The sequence below is a fragment of the Coenobita brevimanus genome, chromosome 1, assembly GCF_032717465.1.
Source record: "Coenobita brevimanus isolate Jiangsu-jjx chromosome 1, ASM3271746v2, whole genome shotgun sequence".
NCBI lineage: Eukaryota > Metazoa > Arthropoda > Malacostraca > Decapoda > Coenobitidae > Coenobita > Coenobita brevimanus.
This window is the reverse complement of record NC_136954.1, coordinates 37891898-37917750: the sequence shown is the minus strand read 5'-3', so window position 1 is coordinate 37917750 and position 25853 is coordinate 37891898. Positions and strand designations below refer to the sequence as shown.

The 25853-nt window shown below is 41.0% G+C and overlaps 1 pseudogene; it reads right to left on the bottom strand.

Moving 5' to 3' along the window:
- The window catches only part of LOC145394715 (glutamate receptor 1-like), a 289049-nt pseudogene that overhangs the window by 88643 nt on the left and 174553 nt on the right, over window positions 1-25853 (bottom strand).

Sequence of the window (25853 nt, the reverse complement as noted above, 5' to 3'; positions counted from 1 at the left end):
GTGCTCAGTTTGAATAATTATATCCAAATTCCGGAAAAGCTATTTTCGGGGCTGATAAAACAGTTTTATCCTAACGTCTATTCTCTTCAGACATGCCACCCCTTCCATCTCTTCCTTACTCTGTTTGTATAAATGCACATGTTCCGACATTTTTCATTGGCTATCTGACGAGGGTCCAAATCGGGCCGAAGCTGTTTCACTTTCTCAATAAGCACATTCTAAGCAATGGTATAATTCTTCCACAAGCTAGTTTATTTGGGGGCTTTCAATTTTCTCCTCCGCATACACCCTTCCATCTCACAAGAATAAATAATATAATTTCCTTCACCGCCGGCACAAAGACTGAAGTTGATCTAGTAAGTAGACTCCTTCCTATTGGCTTCTTAATATACAGTAGGCTACGAATAAGTATAGGTTATTATTGTATGATAATGGCATCTTGAGTAAATCAACAGCGACAACGTCCCATGGTTGATGTGGTACAGGGTAATTACCCATCGGTGCAGGTGTGATTGGGTATCCTTTATGTTTCGCACCAATTAAAGATAAGACAGCAGAGACAGTAGCAAAGGCAATAACAGATAATGTAATATGTCGCTTTACTACCCCAAAGGTATTAATAAGTGATAATGGAGGAGAATTTAATTCTGAGATCTTACAAGAAATATGTAAACAATACAACATTAAAAAGGTTAACGTTTTGGCCTATCACCCAGCATCGAATGGGTTGGTAGAGAGACAAAATAAAAAGGTATTAGATGTGCTACGACACATTCTCAGTGAAAATTATGCAAGCTGGGATGATTGGATTCCCAGAGTAGAGGCCTCCATTAATGGGTCTATAAATAAATCCATTGGTGACACACCACATTTCATTATATATGGCACAGATAAAAAATTACCATATGAGCTCCTAGAAGGTGACAGCATGCCTATATACAATTACGATGATTACTCTAAACTCCGTTTACGTGAATTCCAGGACATTCACAAAAGAGTGCAAAAACAATTAACGATGTCCAAGGAAGAAATGACGGAGGCATTTAACAAGAAGGCAAAAGATTCACCTATCAGCTTAGGAGACATTGTTTACGGAGTCATTCATACGAGAGACAATAAATTATCCCCTAAATTTGAGGGCCCATACAGAGTAATTAACATAAAGGCAAACAAAGTTTTAATTAAGTCACTTTCAAGTGGCGAGGAAAAACAAGTTCATATTGACCATTTAAAACGAGTTTCAAGGGAATTATCACATAATTATTCAGCCTCGGATACAACCGAACAGGTGAACGTACCTCAAGAAACCAAGCAAGAACACAACAATGATTACAAAAAGAAATTAAGGTCATATACCAAACAATCGAACATAGGTGCAACTATTCCAATGAAATCTACAGTACATCATTTACGAGAATTAAATATCGATTTAAACTCCTTCTATAAATGAAATAACAGCCAACCGTAACGCACATCATCACTATCATCAACCACAGCTTTATAGGAAATTAATAGATTTTTTTTTTTTTCGGTAGGTTACGATGAAGGGACTTATGCTATGGATTCTCCTATACATAGTAAGAGTATATGCGCACCTAGACCCCAAGCATATAGTACGACAAGGATGCCTCATAGCTCCAACGGCCACGACTACAATCGTCAAGGACGTCATGAGTACTGAAATAAGTCTAGATTACTTGTATGACTTACCTACTTATGTAGCAAGACTTGCGACGCCGATGCGAACTCTGGACTTCAAGATAGGGAATTATGTTTCACAATCACATATCACCAAGGAAGTGGATGAAATGGTGAAGTTAGCGAAATGGAAACTAGAACAGGCGAAGTCAACTATGCTCGTCATGATCCAAGATCTCCCATCTTATGGAACGGAGGTGCTGAGCGACAGGAACAACATCACACGTACTCGCCAAAAGCGCGGTTTGTTCGATCTGGGCGGCGCAATTCTTGGGAACATCTTTGGATTGGCTACAGAGGATGACCTTAAAGAAATAAACAACAAATTTAATAAGATAGCTCAGGTACTAGCATACCAGGATAAATTCATCACAGGACAGAACTCGGCAATGAAGACAATTGTGAAAAATCTGAAACAAGCAGAAAACGTAGCTCTCGAGAGTATAGATAAAATAAATGACTTAGAGGGCAACGTTACTCTTTTCCAGCACTTCTCCATCATCACAGAACATATTGACACGATTCTACTACAACTAGAGAACACTAGAGATCATTTCAGGGCACTTATGCAAGGAATTTCGAATGCTGGTGATGGCAAGATCACAAATGACTTACTCCCAGTTCATGAGCTACGTCAGATAGTTAGTCAAGGCATACATAAACATAAATTGAAGCCATTGTTCCGCAGTAGGGAATTTATGCAATATTACCCATACTTAGAAGCAACACTAACACCAACATCAGTGATAGTTCATGTACCATTCATCACGGAAGACCTGTTCACAGTATACCAAATACACCCCTTCCCCTATAGAAACAACAACACTTTAGTCATCATCAACATCAACACAGACACCGAACTCATCATGGTCTCCAAGAGACGAGACACTGTCACTTTCACAAGTGAGTCAACGATTGAGCGAAAGTGCCGCACATCCTTACATGCTGTTCATCTTTGTCCTGCGTACATTTTCACGTTTCAGCCTACTGATACGGTCCCTTGTGAAATGGCTATCATCAGCAATAACAATATTCATCATCATTGCAACTTCACTTTTGCTCCAGATAAACTTGTACACCATCAACGCATTGGACACTCGCAGTTTTTTTATTTCCCTCATAACACATCAGTTTACATAGTCTGTCCAGATGTACCACCATCTCATACATCAGCCTCAGGATTATACATAGCACCAGACTACTGTGCGGTATTTACACCATCCATGTCTACTTTTTCCACCATCAATCACTACGCCATTATCAACCATACACACAAACATTTCCACCCACTGCCTAATATGAACTTAAACATGAGCACAAGTATTAAGCTGACTTCACCTAAGTTTGAAACTATGCAGCTGATCAATGAAACAATGAAGCCCTGGGAAGATTTGAGTTTGAGTATGTTCAACCCATATTATGTGTATAGCCAAGCACCTTCTGTCTTTATAATCATCTGCATTGTAGTTGCAGTATTGCTGTTGGCCATGCACAGAATGCATGCAAGAATTGCTAATTTGGAGTCATTGTTTAGTGGGGGGAGAGTTAACATCACAGTTAACCACCCTGAATGAAGTGTATATATTTTGTATATAGTATTAATTATATATATAAAAAAAAAAAATAATAATAATAATAATAACACAAAGAAGAATGACCCATATATGACAGACCAGTACCATTATCTTTGAATGAAATATTAATAACTCTTACAATAATCTTAATTTTAAACTATTTTTATTCTTGCATGTATGCATTTCACTATAATATCCCAAGTACATACTGTATTACAGTTAAATAATTTACTTTAATGCATTTATTCCAATATGTATACAACTTATTTAAAATGTAGTATTACTGAATAATCACTATTTACTATGAATAATATATGTATACAATATTCATACAATTATGTTACTTTACAATATTATGTATTTCACTTAATTAGCTTATAAGTTCATTATAATGTGTATGTAGTATGTATTAATATATTATAACTATTAAATGTCGATGGTACGCCATTTTCGCGCGGCCGAGCAAATATAGGACTACATAATAGATAGATAGATAAATAGATAGATAGAGAGACAGATAGAAGCAGGAAGTCAAATGATGAGAAGGTGTTGTGTCTGCGAGAATCTAGCAGCGCTAAACATGCTTACACGGAGGAAAGCTGACGACAGCGGCCAGTAAGGAGATGATGCAGTTAGCTGTCAGCAGTCCTCTCGTGAGAAAGATCTGTTGCCATGAGGAACATATGTGACACACCCCTACTACACCAGATTTTTAGAAAAGAGAGTTTAGAAGGAGACAAGCGACCCTAGAGAGAGGTCGAGACGGAGATTAGCCTTAGAACAGAAAGAGAGAGAGATAGCGAGACAGGGAGGTAGCTACCCGGGACTTATACTGTTATACCTGTTTAATATTTCCAAGACAAATAAAAATAGTCCCATACTATTCTTTACCTCTCCCGTCACTACATGACATCTGGTGGGGAAACTACTACAAGATATAAAAGCCGCTCGACCACAAGTCTAAAATATACTTCTCTACAAGTAACTACAAAGTCTTTATGACAAGTAGACTCCTTCCTATTGGCTTCTTAATATACAGTAGGCTTGTTAAGTCCTGTTGTCTATGCAGCTTTTCTCTCCAAGCACTCAAATCCGCAGCAACCGACACTGATCAAAATCCGCAGCAACTGACACTGATAACTTCCTCTGGCCTCAGATCAGCGTCTTAAGCGCTGTTTGCTGCACACGACATTGATTTTAAGCTTGTGGAGAGACAGAGAGGCAGGGGAGGCGACAGGACTTTCAATGCTCAATCTACATCCCCGTGTGTATTGTAGGTGTTATCTATTTTAATCAAGCACACTGAATGGTAATACAGCAGGGTCAAAAATCATATTTTCATCTTAAACTCTCATACGTCGTAACCAGGGTCCCCTGTTCAGTGCTAAGGTGGTCATTCGAAGGTTGAATACGCGGGCAGCAGTTTGCTATGACAATTACCCGTGCAGTCCAGAATTGCTTCGAACCATCAACAACACGTCATACATGTTTATAGCCACGGCTACATTTCAGACTGAGGTAAGGGTGATTAGTATCTATGACTCTGGAGTGCATGGATATACCTTTATTTACTCTAACCTGTCCTAAAACCGTCACCGCTCCATCTTGCATGCTGAACTATAACAATGCATTAACACCAGAATACGAATCTAGTCACGAAGAAGTGCTATGAAAAGGATGTAGTGCCGTACCCTTGTCTTTTTTCTGTCACTAAGCTACGAGAAAGAGGCTGCAAAAGGAGAAAAATCCGGGCCTGGTTACAGTACAAACGGTATAACCCTGGCACAGCCGGGAAATTTTGTCATTCTCTTTTTACTATAACTTGACTTAAAACTGACGTATCTCTTTCTTAAACTGTAGTGACATTTTAACACTAGAATATGATGCTAGTCACGAAGAAGCGCTATACAGAGCTGTGGTACTGCCTTTTCTGTCATCGAGCTACGTGCAATAAGCTTCAGAAGGACGAAAATCTGGGTCAAGTTAATGCAAATGTACTACAGTAAATAATACATAGCCGAGAAATTTTGCCTGAAGATAATACACTGATGCCAAAACACCTCACACGCCAACAACAGCAATACTTTTACTCAGTACTTACCGACATGCATCAGTCTCATCCAGTCATTTGAAAAACGAAAATAAATTCCAAAATCTACCCGGCCCTCCAGTAACGAAAACATATTTCACATCAGTACCTACTTTTATGAATCAATGTTTGAAAATCCCAAAGAAGATCATAAGAAATCCATTTTACGTCCCCCCTTCCCCAAAAGTAAAACGATCACGTTAGCCTACCGCGCTTCTCAATAACAACAATTTTAACAGCAGCAATAATAATAATAATAATAATAATAATAATACATGTGTTAGTGCCAACTTTAACATACGGATGTGAGATTATGGTGTGGCATGAAAATGAAAAGTCAGGAGTGACAGCAGTGGAGATGGGACTGCTGAGGAATGTATGTGGAATACAGAGAGTGGAAGGATACGAAATAATGTGATTCGTGAACGATGTGGAGTGAGGAATTCTGTGGACACCAGAATCGAAGGGAGTGTACTGAGATAGTATGGTCATGTGGAGAGAGTGGATAACAATAGAATGGTGAAACTGGTATATCTGAGCGAATTTGAAGGAGGGAGATAGGCCAAGGAGAAGGTGGAGAGATATGATGGATGACTGTGTGAGGAAGAGAGGTTTGGAAGTCGGTGAGGCTAGGGAACTGACAAGAAATCGAGCTGGCTGGATGAATACTGTGAGGAGAAGTGCATGATCTGTGATTTGGCACCCCTTTTTAACGTGACAACTTCGACCCGATATAGTCAGCCCGTCCGGGTTGACTATATCGGATACGTTTATGTGAAGCTACAGTACGTGGTGAATGTTTTTGGCGTATCCGAAAAAGCCAGGATTCCGAAGACTTGAATGATGAATGAATGGAAGCGTGATCCATTGGGGGCATAATTAGGCTGTCTGGACATTCCTACTCCTCACACTGCTCTAGGGTGGGAAAGGAGGTCCGGATGATGATGATGATGATGATGATGATGAATAAAATACAGAACAGAAACTTCCCTGACAATCAACACCACGCATTTGTTCTCGACTTCCACATCTCCCATTCCTCTCCGAATATCAGAAGCCTTCCTTCGTCATCATATTGGTATGAGACAATATTTTCTTGTAATACACACCATCGTCACAGCAAAAGTACAGTTCTAAATCTGGGAGGAAAAAAGAAAAAACTTCCATCCCCACAGCCTACATGGAATTATCGAAACTTTGGATAATAATAATAATAATAATAATAATAATAATAATAATAATAATAAGCGGGTACTCACCGAGATATAGCCGTGGCCAGCGCCCGGGAATAATAATAATAATAATAATAAGCGGGTACTCACCGAGATATAGCCGTGGCCAGCGCCCGGGAACAGCTTTGGATCCAGTGTAGACCATGTCCTGAGGAAGTCCCTGACGAAGGGGCTGGACGTGTCCACTATACGGAACCCGGTGATGTTGACGGCACCGTATTCCTTCACGTCACGCTCCCACCTCTCGTCCATCACCTGAGTGGATGGTTATACGTCTGAGTGACAGATGGAAAAAAGAAGCACATGAGTTAAAGTGAGAGAGATACATGCCAAGTTCATTAGTGAGGTGAAGGAAATGACGAGAGAGAGAGAGAGAGAGAGAGAAAGAAAAATTATTTAACAGCACATGCGAGGGATAATGGACAAAGGGAATTACTGAGAACTGTGAATGTGAGAGAGAGGGAGGATAAAGCGAGCAACGGAGGAGGGGAAAGAGAGAGAGAGAGAGGGAAAGATGACATGGAAAGCGAGAGGCAGAAACGAAAAATAGGGATGGAGGAAACTGGATATCAGAGAGAGAGAGAGAGAGAGAGAGAGAGAGAGAGAGAGAGAGAGAGAGAGAGAGAGAGAATACAAAGGAATACAGAAAGTACAGAAAACAGCGAATGATATGAGAAAGGGGAGTAGGCTGCAAAGTAATACAGAATAACAGTGAGCGAGGGTGTATGGAAGAAGGGAGAGGGAGAGAAAATAAACAGGAGGATTAGAGGAAGTGAGAGAGAGGAAAGGAGAGAAGACTACTAAGGGATAAAGGAGGGTTCAAAAGAGTACAAGAAGCGAGTAGTGGAGTGAGACTATGAATGTACAAGTGAATACAAAGGGAGATTACAGGGAGGGGAAGAGAAACAATAAAAAGGAATTGAAAATGTGGTGAGAGGGACTGACAGGAGAGGAATACAAAGGAGTACAAAGGGAAGGTAAAGGGAGGGGAGGAAAAATGGTGCATGGGAATACAAAGAAGATCGAGATGGAGAGTACAGTACGATGAGATGGGGCACTACAAGGGGAGTGCAAAGGAGTACAAAATGAAATGCAAGAGAAGGAAGGAGGAGAGAGAAACAATAAAATAATGTACAATGAACAGTGAGAGGGAAGGAGAGTGAGGGAATAAAGAGAGAGGAAGACAAAGGAGTATAAATGGATAAGAAGAGGAAGTGGAGAAGTACAAAAAAAATACAAAAAAACGAGAGGTAGTGGAGGGCGGGGAGAAATAGGATATAAATATCACTAAAAAGGAAAGTGAAAGACATAGGGTGAAGGGAGGAGATTCAACGTACAAAAGGAGAGAGAGAGAGAGAGAGAGAGAGAGAGAGAGAGAGAGACAGACAGACAGACAGAGCTTAATTAGCCACATTTAAAAAAAAAAAAAAAAAAAAAAAGCATGGACTAAGAATCAATATAACAAAATAATGAAAAAAATGTCTGGTAATGAAGATTCAACGTACAAAAGGAGAGAGAGAGAGAGAGACAGACAGACAGACAGACAGACAGAGCTTAATTAGCCACATTGAAAAAAAAAAAAAAAAAAAAAAGCATGGACTAAGAATCAATATAACAAAATAATGAGAAAAATGTCTGGTAATGAAGATAAGAAGAAAGGCAATAAAATGCATGATACAGAGCAGTGGTTCTTAACCTTTTTTGAGTCACGGACCCCTTCGAGAACCTGGTGAAAGCTATGAACCCCTTCCCTACAAAAATGCACGTAAGCACATAAACACAGCATTTTGCAAGCAATGAATATATTTTATTGAAAACTACCTCACGCAGTGTATGACATACACGAAGTATAAAACAGTCTTTACAAAGAATTATGTTTCTCACTTTTTTTCATGCAAAAACCTAATGGCCACCCGATGAAAAAATGAAATACATCCAACTTGTGCAAATTAAACAAAACAAAGCTTTAATTCTGCTCAAAAGTTCATTTCAACGAGAGGGCTGTTGTTGTTTGGCTTGAATAAGAAGATGAAATTGTGGAGTGGTCTTTGACAAGGCAACACGCATGTCATCGTTGACATCCAGTTGATTTCGGCTTTTTGTTTTGATAGAAACAAGCGCTGAAAACCCTGACTCACAAAGGTATGCAGATGACGGAATCAGAGCACCCCTAGCTCGCTGTGCCAGATGAGGGAAGGCTTGTGTCAACGAACACCAGAATTTTTCAAGACTTCGATTTTTTTTTTTTTTTTTATTTTTTTTTTAGCTAATGATGCCAAATGGCATCACGCAATATCGGTAAATTGTTCTCAATTTTTCTGACCTTCACGGACCCCCTGAAGCTTATCCATGAACCCCCAAGGGGTCCATGGACCCCAGGTTATGAACCCCTGATATAGAGGATGACAATGAGAACAGAAAAGAGACAAAAACAAGAATGATGAATTTTAAATGAAATACGCAAAACGATGAGGAAGAAAAAAAAGTAAGAGAAAATGGAAGAGGAAAGAAAAACAAAAGAGGAATATTAAGGAAAACACATGGAAGAAAAAGGAAGGAGACGAGGATCAGAAAGAGGAGGAGACATAAAGAGAATACGAGACATGAAATATGAACAAGATGACGATGACGGTAACGAGGAGGAGGAGCAGGAGAAGGAAATGTGAACGAAGTGAGAAAGTCAAGAGGAGGCTTAGGAGGATTAAAGATGTAGAGACTATTATAGCAGACATCAGAAGCACAACTCTCTCTTTCTCTCTCTCTCATTCCATCTCCCCTCCCCCCACCAAGAAAAGGTTAAAGGCAAACTAATTATAGGCAATTACTTATACAAACATCGCTCTTCTAATGAAAACTAGGGGTCATCGACTGCAACGGACGTACAGATGGAGGGACGGACAGAGGTATGGATAGATGGGCAGACGGACAGATGCACCAGCTGGACGGCCAAACGAGAAACGGGCGGAGGGACACAGGAATGCACATACGTACACAGACAGACGCACGCCTCATTACAACCGTGATTACCTATGGAAGTGGCCACTCGAGTTTCTGAAATGGATGAAGGTGACCTCTGTTTCCCTCAATTTATCAACCATTATGTCTGTGACGGCGACTGAATGAGGAGAAGGAAGTCGGGGAGGGGAAGAAGTACTATTTGTGCCATCATCCTTCTTCTTCTTCTTTTTAATAGTACTATCATTATTATTATCTATACATGAAGGGACCGTAGTCTGTCTGTATACGGGCTTATCCAGCTACTCCTCCTAGACGCGTGGACTGATATCGATAAAGCTCTGCAGGAACACTCCCTAGTGCTTCAGATTGTGCATTTTTTTTAGTCTTATAAATATTTTCCTTGCGCATTACTTATAGTTGCCCCTTATACGTTTGTTTTCTGCAACTTAACCAACGAAACCAAGTCCATTTTCTTCGAGCCTTACCAGCTACCAGTTTATTCATACACATTTAGTTCGAACAAATTCCGAAAAATTAAGAAATGATGACGGCTCAAACGGCCGAAGGGGGTCTTTCTCGACTTATTATAATTAATTACTATACTAAGGAAAATAATAATAATAATAATAATAATAATAATAATAATGGTGGCCAGTATCAAGATCCATTTAAGATGGAGAAATAGAAGAAGGGAAGGACGGGAAGAAGGAGTATTTGTAAGGAGAGTGGAAAGGTTACGAGAGGATGAGAAAAAGGCAGAGTATGAGAGAGAATTGGAGGAACGATTGGGCAAATATGAATTGGAGCAGATGGGGGACGTGGAAGGTGTGTGCAGGATATTCACAGAAGAAATATGTGCAGCATGTGATGTGGTGTGTGGGATGAAGAGAAGACAGAGGGGTGTGCAAGGAACAGCGTGGTGGAATGAAGAGGTGAGACAGGCTGTGGCACAAAAGAAGAAAGCATACAATGAATGGATGAGAAATAGGGGCGTGGAAGAAGTTGAGAGGCGAAAGAGAGAGTTATATGTAGAAAGAAAGAGAGAGATGAAAAGATTAGTAAGAGAGAGTAAGAAGAGAGTGGATGAGAAATTTGGAAGGAACTTGAGTGTAAAGTAGAGGGACTGTAAGAAAATGTTCTAGAAAGAGGTGAAAAGAGTAAGACAGGGTGGAAGTGAAGTTAGCAGGGGAGTGAAAGATAAAAATGGTAGGTTACTAGTGGAGAAGGGAGAAAAAGTGAGCAGATGGAGAGAACACTTTAAGGAATTGTTGAATATAGAGGATGGAAGTGATGCGAGTATAAGTGGCTGGGAAATGGCTGGGAGAAGGAGGGAGGCGAGAAAACAGGAAGAAATCAGTAGGATAGAAGTTGTGGAAGCAATGAAGAAAGTTAAATTGGGGAAAGCCCCAGGAATTGATGGAGTGTGTGGTGAAATGCTGAAGCATGGGGGAGAGATAGTAGTAGAATGGATGTGGAAAATGTGCAGATTGGCCTGGGAGGAAGGTAGAGTCCCAGAGGATTGGATGTTAGGTATAATTATTCCCTTCTACAAAGGAAAAGGGGAAAAAGAAGTGTGTGGTAATCATAGGGGCATTTGTCTTCTTAGTATAATAGGAAAAGTGTATGGTAGGATACTTATTGACAGTTAGAGAAAGAACAGAGGAATTAGTTGGAGAAGAACATGGAAGCTTTAGTAAGGGAAGAGGTTGTGTAGATCAGATCTTCATTCTTAGATCTTTAGTGGAAAAGTTTCTAGAGAAGGGAAAGAAGTTGTATGAGGCTTTCAGGGATTTGGAGAAAGCATATGACAGGGTGGATAGACAAGGATTGTGGAAATTATTTAGAATATATGGAGTAGATGGGAAGTTGTTGAATGCACTGAATAGTATTTATGATGGTGCTAAGGCTGCAGTGCGAGTGGATGGTGAACTGATTGAATTTTTCTCTTTGAAGACTGGGTTGAAACAGGGATATGTCATGTTTCCATGGTTGTTCAATCTGTGCATGGATGGGGTAATAAAAGAGGTACAAGGTAGGGTAGTGGATGTTGGAGTGGCCCTGGTGAGAGAGGATAGTGTTTGGAAACTCCCTGTACTGTTGTTTGCAGATGATACTGTGTTGTTGAATGAAGACGAAGGAGAGCTGCAAGGCTTGGTGGATGAGTTTGGGAGAGTATATAAGAAACGGAATCTAAAGGTGAATGTAGGGAAGGGTAAAGTGATGGTCTTTGAAAGAGGTGAAGTCAATGAATGTACAGTGAGGTTGGATGGTGAGGAATTGGAAAATGTGAGTACGTTTAAGTACTTGGGTAGTGTGATGAGTAAGGATGGAGGTTTGGAGGGTGAAGTGCTTGAAAGGGTACAGCAGGGAAGAAAGGTTGCTGGTTCCTTGAAAGCAGTGATAAGAAGCAGGGAAGTGAGCATGGAAGTGAAAAAGTTACTACATGACAGTATTGTGATACCAACTCTAACGCATGGAAGTGAAGCTTGGACGTTGTTGGAAGGACACAAGTCAAGAGTGAGAGCAGTGGAAATGAGTTATTTAAGAGGAGCCTGTGGAGTCACATGGAGAGACAGGCTGACAAATGAGGATATAAAGGACCATTGTGGTGTGGATGTGGACATGATAGGAAGCTTTAGGAGGAATACACTGAGGTGGTTTGGCCATGTGGAGAGGATGGAGGATGAAAGACTGACGAAGAGAGTGTATGTGAGTGAGGTGGAGAGGGGAAGAGGGAGGGGGAGGCCGAGGATGAGATGGAGGGCTGGGGTGGAGAGGTATATGAGAGAGGAGGGTGTGAGTTGGGAGCGGGGCAGTGAAATGGCGGGGGACAGGGCGACGTGGAGGCGATTAGTTTGTGGCCACTCCGAACGGGATTGAGGCGTATGGAGATAGATAGATAGATAGATTATTATTATTATTATTATATACTGTATATATTTGTAGCTCACCTAGGCTATTGCCGCAGTGTTTTACTCAAGCTACATGATGACTTTAGCCAGTATATGGAAAATCTACCCATAATTATGCTCTGTAATTACCAAACAGGACTGACTAATGGCTGAATGGGAGAAGTGAGATGTGTGTGTGTGTGTGTGTGTGTGTGTGTGTGTGTGTGTGTGTGTGTACTAAAGTATCAAAAAATCAAGTGGGCAAATTGTATCCAACATGTGGGCAGTATCCCGGGATATATGGTTAGCTTGTTAACAATTTTGGCGACGCAGCGATGGTATGCCTCCGACTGCCAGAGGATTCTGCAAGAAATACCCCCTAGCTCCTTTTAGCAGCCATTATTTGCCATTTTCTATTATACCGTCAATGAACAGAACGGCTATTTGAAGGGTAAGTATTAGAAACTCTTCAAAGGCCTCTTATACGTACTTAATGACCTTCACCAAAATAATACCCAATTTCAGGCTGCTAAGTGCTAGTGAGATACTCAACTTAATAGAAGTAAACAGCGAAATCGGAAGACTTAATTTTTCGATTTTGGCGAAGCTGCAATGATATGCCTCCGATTGACAGGATTACTGATCTAGTTTTTTAGTGATGGCAGGCAATTCACATTCATGGCCAAATACACTGGCTTGCCCACTTGGATAATTTGGCTGTTAGCCTGTTCCATCAAATCCAAGGCATTTCATGACATCATTTTGTCCTCTGCCTGACCCTTCCCTTCACTCCATCTCTGTTTAGTCAGTTATTTATTTGGGTTGTCCATCTGCTGTCTGTTCTACAATGGACATGACCTGCCTCTATCCATTTTATCATCTATTTTACGAGGTGTTACCCAAAAGTTCCCGAAGGAAAAAAGCTTTGGTCAAGCCCCAGTCACCATCAACCCCTTCAAAGAAGTATCCTTGGGAGTTCAGACACTGATCACAAAGCTTTTACCACAATCGGAACACATTCCAGAAGTCCTTGAGCATCAGCTTGTTCAGCACTGTCTGCGATTTTCTCCTGGATCTCCTCAATGGTTTCAAAACTTAGTCCTTTCTGCTGGATTTTCATTTTCAGAAAGAGAAAAAAAAATCACAGGAGGTCAAATCTGGTGAATACGAGGGGTGAGGAAGAACCAGCACATTTTTTTTTTTCTTAAGGCCAAAAACTGATGAAAAACATCGCCTGTCTGCATGAGTACATTGTCATTGTGAAACACCCATTTGTTTGTGCACCACTTGTCTGGAAGTTTTTGCCTCACATCGCCAAACAGAATGCGTTGGCAAGTTCCATACGATTGACTAATAATGTCACAATCATCAAGGATTGTCCTTCTGCGATCACTGAGTATGGTTGCACTAACTATGGCCACATTGTCAGAAGCTGAACTGGTGGAAGGGTGACCAAAACGTACACCATCATCTGCTAACGTTTGTCCATTTTTAAAATGCTTAAACCAGTCATGGGTTTGTGTAACCCCCAAAGCACTGTCACCAAATGCTTGTTATACCATTTTATGAGTTTCTGCCATGCTATTCCCGAGTTTCACACAAAACTGATGCACACATGTTGCTCTTTCATATCTTCCGTTTTTTAGTTCACAAAATTTGCAAACTAAGCCAAACACAATGATAAAAGCACACAAACATTCAGCAAATCCATCCACCTTGCACAATGCCACTTGACAGAGTAACAAACAAAGGGTGCATGCACCGCCACCCAGCATCCACACACCGTATGACAAGCGGTTTCTGTCCTGCTTTCAAATTTCAAAAACTTTTGGGTAGCACCTCGTAGTCTGCTATCTTTTCCAGGAAGTTCTCTTTCTGAGTCTCCAAGTGGCATCTAACAACGCATTACACTCAAATTTATATACCTGGGATTAAATAAAAGGCAAAATATATTTTTTCTACTGAATTTACCACTCTTTTTACGTCATTGCTGGTGCATGACTCTGGGAAGGAAAGAAACACTTATAAATTCTCCTCTAAATACGCGTAAATCCTTATCTTCCTCTGTGGGTGAAGGGATTGAAAAATAAAAAAATACATTAATTAATTAATATGGCATTAGACTGAGGGTGATTAGTAGTTTTCTACTAACTGAAGATGGAAGAATGTGAGATTCAAATACAGTTTTAGCAACATTAGCTTGTTGTAGATTGCATCCATGGGGAAGATGGATGTAACAATGAACAGAAAGATTTGGATGATGCTGTTAGAAAGAATGAGTCTAATATCCTCAGAACAATCAGCAAAATTCTGATTACCCATGGACAAGAAAGAGGGAAGACTGACAGTGCTTGTAGATGAATTTAACTGCATCTGGAGAGACTGAGCTTGAACTCCTGGAGGGATCCAATAAAGATTTAACTTTTTTCTGCCTCGGTTGCACTGAACATTTTAAGATGACGAGAGCCACTGGGTCACACAGAGGATGTAACATCAGTGCCTACCTGATGTAACAGAGAGAGGCATATCGAGAGATCATCCGTTTGTGAAGTGATGTTAAAATACCGAGACCAGGTCTGGAACCCAAAAAGGGATGTGGTCAAGACAGGATTAATGAGTAGGGAAGGAGTATAAGGACAGGACAAGGAAGCCAAAGAACAGGAAGGGTAGATGGAGGGAGGGGTGGAGGCAAATGAGGTTCAGAAGTTACTATGCAAGATGAACAGGTGGACAGAGAGTTGTGAAAGTAAGGGACTGTGATGCGGGAAATGGCGTAGTTAAGTGGGACGAAACAGAAGACGTGAGTAGCGGATGGGAAACAGTAGGAAGAGCCAGAGAAGTATCAGGAAGAGAAGCCAGGGTCGTCATCAAGGTCAAAACATCAGCAGAACCGGGGTAGAGGGAGCTTGAGACAATTTCCATAATCATAGATGGTAAGTGGAAGGCTCAACATAACTGCTTAAAAAGAAAGGATTGAGTGGGCGATACTCGGAGTCTTGAGGCCCAGCAAACTACCCATGCAGAGACCAAGTTCCAAGCAAGCACTACCCAAGAAGGGATAGCACCACCGTGTGGGAAAGGAGAGTCTCCCAGCACAATGCTGGGCCACTGGCCGGTGGCCGAGAGTCCCATCACAATGCAATTGCATCCATGGATCCGCAGCTGTAGCTTAGTAGCATTTCCACCTATGAAGAGGTCAACACACCGGGGAGGTGCCAAACCACAATGGTCCCCACAACTGGCCTGACCAACAGCCCACAGGTATTCAGTAATCCTTATTGCTGTAACATGCCAAAGGCCATTTATGAAATTCTGACGAAAGTGGAAAATTCCACTGTATTTCAAACTGAAGATGGAGCAGAAAGGATGGGAGAAAAGGATAGAAGAAGCATCAGTAGTAGAAAAGGGCCTTGCAAAATTAGTCGGGGCATCGACTGGGCCCTAAGGAGAGGGGAAATGGCATAACAGACTGGAGACGCAAAAGCGGTGTCCACCCAGCAACCAAACCTCCACACACACACACACACACACACACACACACACACACACACACACACACAGTGGAGTCCATTAAGGTACCCTGCTATACTCCCCCACATATTGTCTCATTTGACGGCTCCGAAGCCCCCCTCCCCCTCATGACGACAACGAACAAGGAAACGGGGATGGACAGTCATCTGGAGCTAAATGGAGGAGTAATTTCTCCCTCTCTGCTCCCCCTCCCCCCCCACCACCTGGTGCTGAGAGAGGAGGGACAAATATTGATTTTAAATATCATAGAAAGAGCCCTTTTGATGAGTCCATTTTATTGACGTCAAAATTAAAGTTTGCTTATCTTAAATCATACGACCAGGATCACCACAGCAATTTATTTTCTAATTTACCTTTCATTAGTGTTAGGTGGAGTCCTCCGCGGCATTCACAAACCTAATTTATTATCGTTTGTTGTTCAAACCACTTCAAGCTGATGACGTTTTCATGAAATATTTGCAACCTTCAGAACTGGAGGAGTTAGAAAGTTCATTAACCTGTCACTAGGGGAGTTTACGTATAAAAGCATCTGAGAAGCACGAAATGGTTTATTCACCAAGTCGGCTTTCCTAAGAACACAAATATCGCCTTTTTATTATTTTTTTTTTTTTTTTGACACTGACCACATAGAAGTGATTATTTTCGCTCTTGCCATCACAATATATTTTTTTTTTCAACATTTATTTTGCCTTTTTTTTTTTTTTTTTAAGGAGGCGTACTATGTAGCCAATGCGATACTTTTTTTAAATATGATTGTCGATACTTTTCTTAAATCTCTCTCTCTCTCTCTCTCTCTCTCTCTCTCTCTCTCTCTCTCTCTCTCTCTCTCTCTCTCTCTCCAACCATTACCCAATTTCATAAACTGATTCCATAGCACTGATTAATAGTATCTGATCTCTTCACTACGATGACATTTTCAATACTGTTTTTGCTACTTTCAAATAATGCTGGAGAGGGACACCTTCACGTGGTGGCACCGATATAGCTGGGTGGCTTCGCTGCCTGATTATACAAACGTCCCTCAGTTCCCCCCCTATGCCCGGAAAAGACTGGGACAACTTCAGCCTGCAGTAAACTGGGTTCACATCTCAGAAGAACCTGGTGATACTGGTACTGTTACTACCACCATTATTACTACCATTATTACTACTACTACTATTACTACTATCACTTACCATTACTACTATCACCTACCATTACTACTACTACTACTACTACTACTATTACAACAACCACCATCACCGGTACTACTACTACTACAACTACTATTATTACTACTGCTACCAGATGATTATAATCAGCCATACTTAATTTCTCCGACGAACCACACATCACTGATTATCATATGTTTACTCCTGGTGAGAATGAGAGGGACGAAAAGAAATCCATCAGTAATCAGTTGTCTGTTCGTGGATAAGACCAATATCAGTAGCTGTGTTTTCTCATCAGCATAATTCTCTCTCTCTCTCTCTTTTCGGTAAAGACCCTCCTTCCTCTCCTTTCTTCCTTCCAGATTTATTCTCTTCATCCTTGCCTTTCCTCATCTCTCCTTGTCTTTCCTCTTCATCAAAGCCTCGCTCGTCCTTTCCCTTCCTCCTTATCTCTCATACATAACATCACTTCTTTGTTCCTCTCTTTTCTTCCTTCTACGTCTGCGTCTTCCATCACTCCGTCCTCTACTCTCCTTCTCTCCTTTCCTTCATCAGTTCCCTTCTCTTTTCTCCCCATCCCTTATTTTCACCTCAGCATTCCTCTTCCCCTCTTTTCTTCTACGCTCCCACCTCTCTCACCATCACTTCTACTTACATCACCGGCTTGACCTCTCTCTCTCTCTCTCTCTCTCTCTCTCTCTCTTCCATCAAAGCTATTCTCGTCATCTCATCTATTTGACTTACCCATCTATATCACTGTTTTCCTCTTCCTTTCTCTCTCTGCAACATCTCTCACTTACACCATCGCTTTCCTCTTCTCTCTCCCTACCTCCAGTCTTCATCATTGCCTCCTTTCACTCTTCCTTCCCTCGCTATCTCCCATCTACATCGCTGCCATCTTCTCTCCATTTCCTATCTCTCATCTTCACCAAATCCACCCTCCTCCTCTCCGTCGTTCTTCTGTCCTTCTCGTCCTTATGATCTTACCTCTCCCCTCCATTAAAGGCTCTCTCCTTCCCCTCATCACTTCCTTGTCTATCCCTACCATCCCCTTCCCTCCTCCTCTTCCTTATCTTCTATCTCTATTACTATCTCCCTCCCTCTTTCTTCTTCTCCTCTCCTTATATCTTCATCCATCACTCCCGTCCCTTCCTCCCAAACCACTTCCATCTTCCTATTCTTTCATAACCCTCTCCATTTTGTCACCATCTCTCCCCCCTTCTATCGTTTCCATCAAAATCTTTTCACTCTTCTTTTCTCCTTATCATCTTACTCCATCACCGCCTCCCCTGACTCTCCTTTTCCTCCATTACCTTTTCCATCCTTCCTGAACTATTCTCATCTCCCTTAGTTTACCCTCCCTTCCTTTCTCTCCTCCCTTCCTCTGCTCCCTCCAATACCTCCTGCTTTCTTTCTTCCCTCTTTTCTTCCTTAAATTACTCCTTCTTTCTTTACCACCCTATCTCCCATCTCGATCAAAGCTTTCAATGTCTCTTCCTTCCCTCTCTTACCACGCCCATCCTTTTTCTCCTTGTCCAGACTCCCCTACCATCATCATCTCTTTCATCTCCCTCCCTTCCTCTCCCACATTATCTCCCTCTTTCTCCTCCCTCCTTCTTTCCTTCATCTTTCTCATTTCCTTCATTTCTCCTCCTTTCCTTTCTCTTTCTATTTCCCTCCCTCTCCCACCTTATTCCCCCCCTCTTCCATCATCGCCTACCGAATTTCTCACCGTCCTAACCATCTTCTTAATCGACTCTCTTCTCCCTGGCTCCAATCTTCAAGTCTCTCTCTCTCTCTCTCTCTCTCTTGCCCTTCTTCTTTCATTCTCTTTCCCATCCTTACCTCCTTTTTCCTCCCTCTTCCTCTCATTCCGTTCCCCTTCCCTTCTTTCCTCCCTACATCCTTGCCCATCATCTCCCAAATATTCTCCCTTCCCACCTCACTAATTAACTCCAATCTCCACCTCAATTACCAGTAAGAAAGGTGAATATTAAGGCGAACTGGGCAAAATAAATCGCTTAGGAAGAGGTGTTAAGACAGCCAAGCAAACGAGAATACGACGCTGTTAAGTTGACCGGAAATATCGTGATGCGCCCTCCTCAGCGATTTGTTTTGCTTATCACATCTAAGTAGTAGTAGTAGTCGTCGTCGTCGTCGTCGTCGTCGTCGTAGTAGTAGTAGTAGCAGTAGCAGTAGCAGTAGCAGTAGCAGTAGTAGTAGTAGTAGTAGTAGTTGTTGTTGTTGTTGCTGTTGTTGTTGCTGTTGTTGTTGTCGTAGCAGCAGCAGCAGCAGCAGTAGTGTAGTAGTAGTAGTAGTAGTGGTAGCAGTAGTAGTAGTGGTAGTGGTAGTAGTAGTAGTAGTAGTAGTAGTTGCACACAAAAGGAATGAACAAGAAAAAAAAAATAGAAATTATCAAGAAAGGATCCAACATGTGGACCACGGTCGATTCACTGCCCTTGTGTTCACGACATCAGGTGGGATGGGTCCAGAGGCAGTGAGATTCTATTCGAGACTGGCAGAGGTTCTTTCTGAGAAGAAACGTCAGCCGCAGAGCTCTGTTATGGCCTGGATGAGATATCGACTGTCATTCTCCCTCGTGAGGGCTGCTCTGCTATGTCTCAGGGGCACAAGATCATCAGCCCTCAGGCCTGTCTCTCTGGCGGGTGTGGATTACGAAGCTACAGTGGTCGAGAGTCGCATAGACCAGCGACTCCAATAGTTTAAAGTCTTTATGTACACTGTAATATCAATAAATATAAAATTAAATAATAATAGTAATAGTAGATGGTTGGTAACCACAGCCGTTGGCGTGCTTGCGGTCAACGGATTGTAATATGAGAGTTAGTGTTAACCTTCACATTACAACTCCAAATGGTGAACTGTATTAGCAAGGTTGGTTTTGATCTTCAAAATATAATTCCCCAATGGATGGAGGGTATTTTATTTAAAAAAAAAAAAAAAAAGTAGTAGTAGTAGTAGTAGCAGTAGTAGTAGTAGTACAGGGTGGGTCATAAATAGCACTCCACTAGAAACTCGTCTGATGGTATTTTGTTTGTTGTGGGAACGGCTCAGTCTGCTGGTGTGAGAGTGGGCGTAGCAGTGCAGCAGGAAAAGAATAAATGATCCAGGACAGACACTGACAACTAAGGATCAAGCACTACGATGTCTCCTGTGGATCTTGTGGAGGTTACTGAACCAACATGTGTACATATTAAACAGATATACATACCTTAAGAAAAACTATGGTGTAAGATGTAATATAAATCGCTTACGTATAGGAGTTACGAAAGATGTAAAATAAACAGTTTAGAAAGAGGTGTTACGAAAGGTTTAAAATGCGGAATAAATCTTTCAGGAAGATAATTTATGAGAGGTGTAAAATGTACAACAAATCACTTGAGAAAGGAAGTTATGAAAGGTGTACGATGTAAAAGAAATCGCTTAGGGAGAGAAATTATGAATGAAGTAAGATGCAGAATAAATCGCCTAGGGAGAAAAGTTACTAAAGGTTTAAGATGCAAAATAAATCGTCTGGGAAGACGAATTACGAAATTATTTAGCAAACGAAAATACAAGTTCCAATTTCGACCACTAAGTGGCAATAAAATTGAGGTGGTTGGCTGTGTGACTCAAAGAAAACGGGATTTGGGTAAAGAGGGGGATTTGGGTAAGGTGATAAGCGGGAAGAATATGATCATAAAAGATAAGGGTAGGTGATAAGTGATAAGGGTAGAGGGACTTAGGTAAAGTGATATGAGGCAAGAGTGAGAGGAAAAATGATAAGGATACAGGGACTTAGGTGAAGTTACTGCAGGCAGGAGTGAGATGATAAATGATAAGGGTGGAGGAATTTAGGTGGTATGAGGCCGAAGTGAGGTGATAAATGATAGAAAGGTGAAGAGAGTATGGAGAAACAGGTGAGAGACACGCTTATAAACTGTCCGAGAGCCAATAAAGGGTGTAAGGTTGGTAAGCTGACGAGGAGGCAGGTGTGAGATGATACATCATGAGGGACGGAGGTTCGGGGTAAGACGTGAACGTGGATAAAGAAATTATGAAGGAATAATACAAGGGATGTAAAACAGAAAAGGTGAATGTGGAGAGAATGATGACGAAGAATAAATGGGAAGCAAAACAGAAAAAGGAGAATGTGGAGGCAGGGAGAAATGAAGAATAATAAATGAGATGTAAAACAGAAAAAGATGCATTTATGTCTGTTGGAAGCACAAGTCATTATGAGGCACTAGGAGACATGGGGTGAAAGGAATTAAAATATATGTAAGGTGAAAACGGAACGATTAAAAGGGGGTCAACAGATAAACCGATAGGTTTATGCCTATCGAGAGCACAAATCTTTAAGGTATACAAGAAAAGAGAGGGTGAAGATACAGGGAAGCTGCTGTGGTGAGGATGGCGTCGTAAATGCAAATAAAAAGGTATGGAGACTGGTGTTAATTTTCTCCTTGACCACGAACGGCAACAGTCGACGTTATATCCAAATCCCCAGTCACACTGCTGAAGAGGGACAAGGGGTAAATAAAGTATGAGAGGTATGGGATGATAAAGAAGGATCTGAGGTGGCGTGATGACAAGCTGTACTCATGACGGGATACAACAACAACGGAGGGAGTGTGAGGCGTGGAGGAAGATAGGAATTTGAGTATGGGTGGTGGGTGGGAGTCGTATTGTGAAAAGGGTGATTTGGGTTAGGGGCGAGAGTAAGATTATGAGAGAGGGTGGGGATGGTGGTACTCACAAGGCCGGACATAAGGTAGTGGTAGTTACGTCGACCCATATGCACGTCCCTTACATGGCCAACGATAAGACTTTTGGCCATCTCAGTGCTGCAGTCCAACACCACGTACTTTTGGGTCCACCTGAAAGAAGACAGTGAGAAAGAATTACAAGTCATTATACATATTAATGGGCTCGGCAACTGAAAGATCTACAATTGATTATATAGGGTAAATAACAATGTGCTCGGCTAATGAAATACTTGTAAGTGAATATAAAGGGAAAATAATAATGTGCTCGCCTAATGACGATTTACAAGTAAATACAGAGTAAATTATAATGTCCTTGGTTACTGAAAGATTTACACGTTAAAATACAAACAAATTAATATGTGCTCGGCTGTTTTTTTTTTTTATAAATACAGTTGGTATAAAGATCGATTGACTTCCTTACGATATATAACGAGGAAAAGTAAAGATCTGAAAATCCAGCAACGCAACCTTCGGAACCAAACAGTCTTTCCAGAATATAATGCTGGATTCCGTATTGATTCGATTCTAAAGCTGAGCGATATTTCTGTCCTCAAGTGTAATTATTCTTTTAATTCGCTCATCACATATGGGTTATATATTTCGCAACTTTCTCATCCTTCAGAACCTGGACTTTCTTGTATCGCATGTAAATTTGAGACATATTTACTTTTCACATCAAGGTCAAAGTCTGGCATTATACCTTTTTCAATCTCCCTGGAAGAAGAGGGGGGGAATACTTCCTCAGTATCTCTGCTTGTTGTAAGAGGCGACTACAAGAGATCCTTCTGTCTCCAATATTTCTCTCCTTACTGTCCTCCTCTTCTGCCCAACCTCTCCACCTGATATTCCTGTATTTCCCACGGCCTTAATATTCCATCTAACAGGTTACACATCTGGCTTCATGACATGCATAGTATAAGGATCTCCCATTGACGCTGATGCTTGTTTTCTTCCTGGGTCAAGCCTTTAAGCAAACTCACCTATCAAGTCACTACTACGCCAAGACCACTTCAACGCCAACGCCAATTCAAAGCCAAAACCACTTTGACACAAAGGTAACTTCAACGCTAAGGTCACTTTGACGCCAACATCACTTCAACGCCAAGACCACTTCCATGTCAAGACCACTTCCATGTCAAGACCACTTCCATGCCAACACCACTTCCATGCCAACACCACTTCCATGCCAACACCACTTCAGCGCCAAAACCACTTCCATGCCAAGACCACTTCAATGCCAAGGCCACTTCAATGCCAAGACCACTTCAATGCCAAGACCACTTCAACGCCAAGACCACTTCCATTCCAAGACCACTTCAATGCTAACATCACTTCAGTGCCAAGACCACTTCCATGCCAAGACCATTTCAACGCCACGACCACTTCAACGCTAAGATCACTTCAACACCAAGACCACTTCAACACCAAGACCACTTCAACACCAAGACCACTTCAACACCAAGACCATTTCAACACCAAGACCACTTCAACGCCAAGACCACTTCAACGCTAAGATCACTTCAACACCAAGATCACTTCAACACCAAGTCCACTTCAACTCCAAGACCACTTCAACGCCAAGACCATTTCTACATCTTCCCCATTTCTATTCCATTGCTTGTCATATATCTGCTCTAAATTAGTATCATATGGTCTTTGTTACCTGGTACAAAGAATAAATTCATTCCAGTCTCTTTCAAACCCTTTTTTATGAACTAAAAAAAATGTTCCGATGATCTGCTACATTCGAATACATTTTTTAAAAGTGCTGAATATATTCGTTACTACTATTATTATAATTATAATAATAATAATAATAATAATAATTATTATTATTATTATTATTATTATTATTATTACTATTATTATTATTATAAATCATTATTATAATTATTATTATTATCATTTTATCACTCATCTTAAATGTTCTCTTTCATCTTCAATGTCGGGACCAACTGCCTAGCCCCGGGCTCCTACGCTCCTTATTGGGCAATGTAGGATTGGATGATGGATGGATGGTTGGATTATTATTATTATTATTATCATTATTATTATTATTATTATTAAATAATAACAACCAGAAATCTGAAATTTCTGAAGCAATATTGAGAGAATTTCATATTCAGGAAAAATGCTTTTATTATCATTGCAGACCTAACATTATGGGACTTATGGTATGACTCAAAATCTATACGGATTCTGACCTGTGACCCTGAAATCAAGATCAAGGTCATTCATACTAAGCAGATCATGTTCACTCATGACCAACTACACTTCCACCGAGTTTGGTCAAAATCGGCCAAATACTTTCAGATTTAGCACTTTCAGGCATGAAACGCCCATTTTGATTTTCCTTAACATCTCAGAAAGTATTTGTTGGATCTCAATATCATACCCAGTTGCAATAGTATATGTTGATGACTACATACCGGAACATTTGCAAAGCAATCAATCCAGTGGTTTTTGCTGCGCAGGAGAGAAACAACCGAAAAAAATAACAGTGCGCTTGTCTAACGCTAGTGCTAGGAAAAAGTATTTGTGTCAAAAGAGGCCTGCAATCAAGTTGCATCACTCAAAAAAATTTCAAGTCTCTAACTCGAACGGTCTTGGAATGCCAGCCTTCTAGATCTCCCCCCCCCCCCCAGAAAAAAAAATCTACAATATCAATAAGAACTCCACAGAATGTGAAGTTCTTAATATTAATGATTATAATAATAAAACTGAAAACCTGGAAAAGGCTGTACTTTCCAGTAAATACATGAGAATCAAAACTATCTATTTTTATTTAAGAAGGTTGATCACACTGTGTTTACAACACTTTGGCTGGTATTCACGGTAGTTAAGGAAGCTTCCTAATCCCTCTTCCTTAGTGATTTATTTGTGGATATGGCTGGCTAATATCATTTTGTGCGCAGTTCATGTAAAATATAGTGATACTAGAATTATTTAAGCAAAGCAGTAAAGGACCGCAGCATATAACTGGCAAGATAATTTACTTAGGAGGTGCTAGGGAGCCTCCTTAACCTATAAGAATACCGGCCTAGGTCACCGGGAGATTGAGACAGACAGGAAGATCATTCTAGGACTTACTTGTTGCATTTTTGAGGGACAGAACATCGGTTAACTTTTGGATTAAATATATGGCAGAAAAGGGATGACAGTGATAATAAAAATATAAACTATTTTTTTTTTTTTTACCATTATAAACGTTTGAACAATTTTAAGATAATATTGTATATGGCATTTTGAACTACCTAAATATTACGAATTTATTTATGAATACAATAAGCTAAGCACTTAACCCTCCCTCAGTATGAACACCTTTTTTTCTAAGTCTGTTCTTACCACTTCCATATTATCTGATTCAGCAATGGGTGACAAATATCGCAGTACAGGGGTTAACCACTTCGGTCTGATGATGCAGTTCATATTCTATTCTTCCAAAATTCAGTTGGTGCTGGAGTGGGACGCCTTCATGTGGTGGCACCGATTATAACCAGGTGGCTTTCACTGCCCTGTTATAAAAGCGTCCCTCAATTACCCCTCTATCCCCTGAAAGGAGGATGGTGTGCTACAGGAGGGAAACTACAGCTTGCAGTCCACTGGGTTCATGTTTCAGATCAACCCGGAGCCACCATCACCACCACCACTAACACCAACAAAACCACCAACACCACCACCCCCACCACTACTACTACTGCTGCCACCTTCAGATGATTTTATTAAACTCTGGAAAGAAGTCATCCATCCTTCCCGGAAGAGATAAAGGCAAATCCACCTTAGGCGCGGGTCTGTTGTAAAGGAGATAAGGGAGCCACTCTATCTCCATTAAGGAAAAACTGCAGGGAAATTCCAGTGTCGTTACTTGAACCCTGTGTCTCAGCGGGAGGCAACATGCAAGAGCACACACGCACACAATCTCACACACATACAAACTAACAAAGAGCACACACACACACA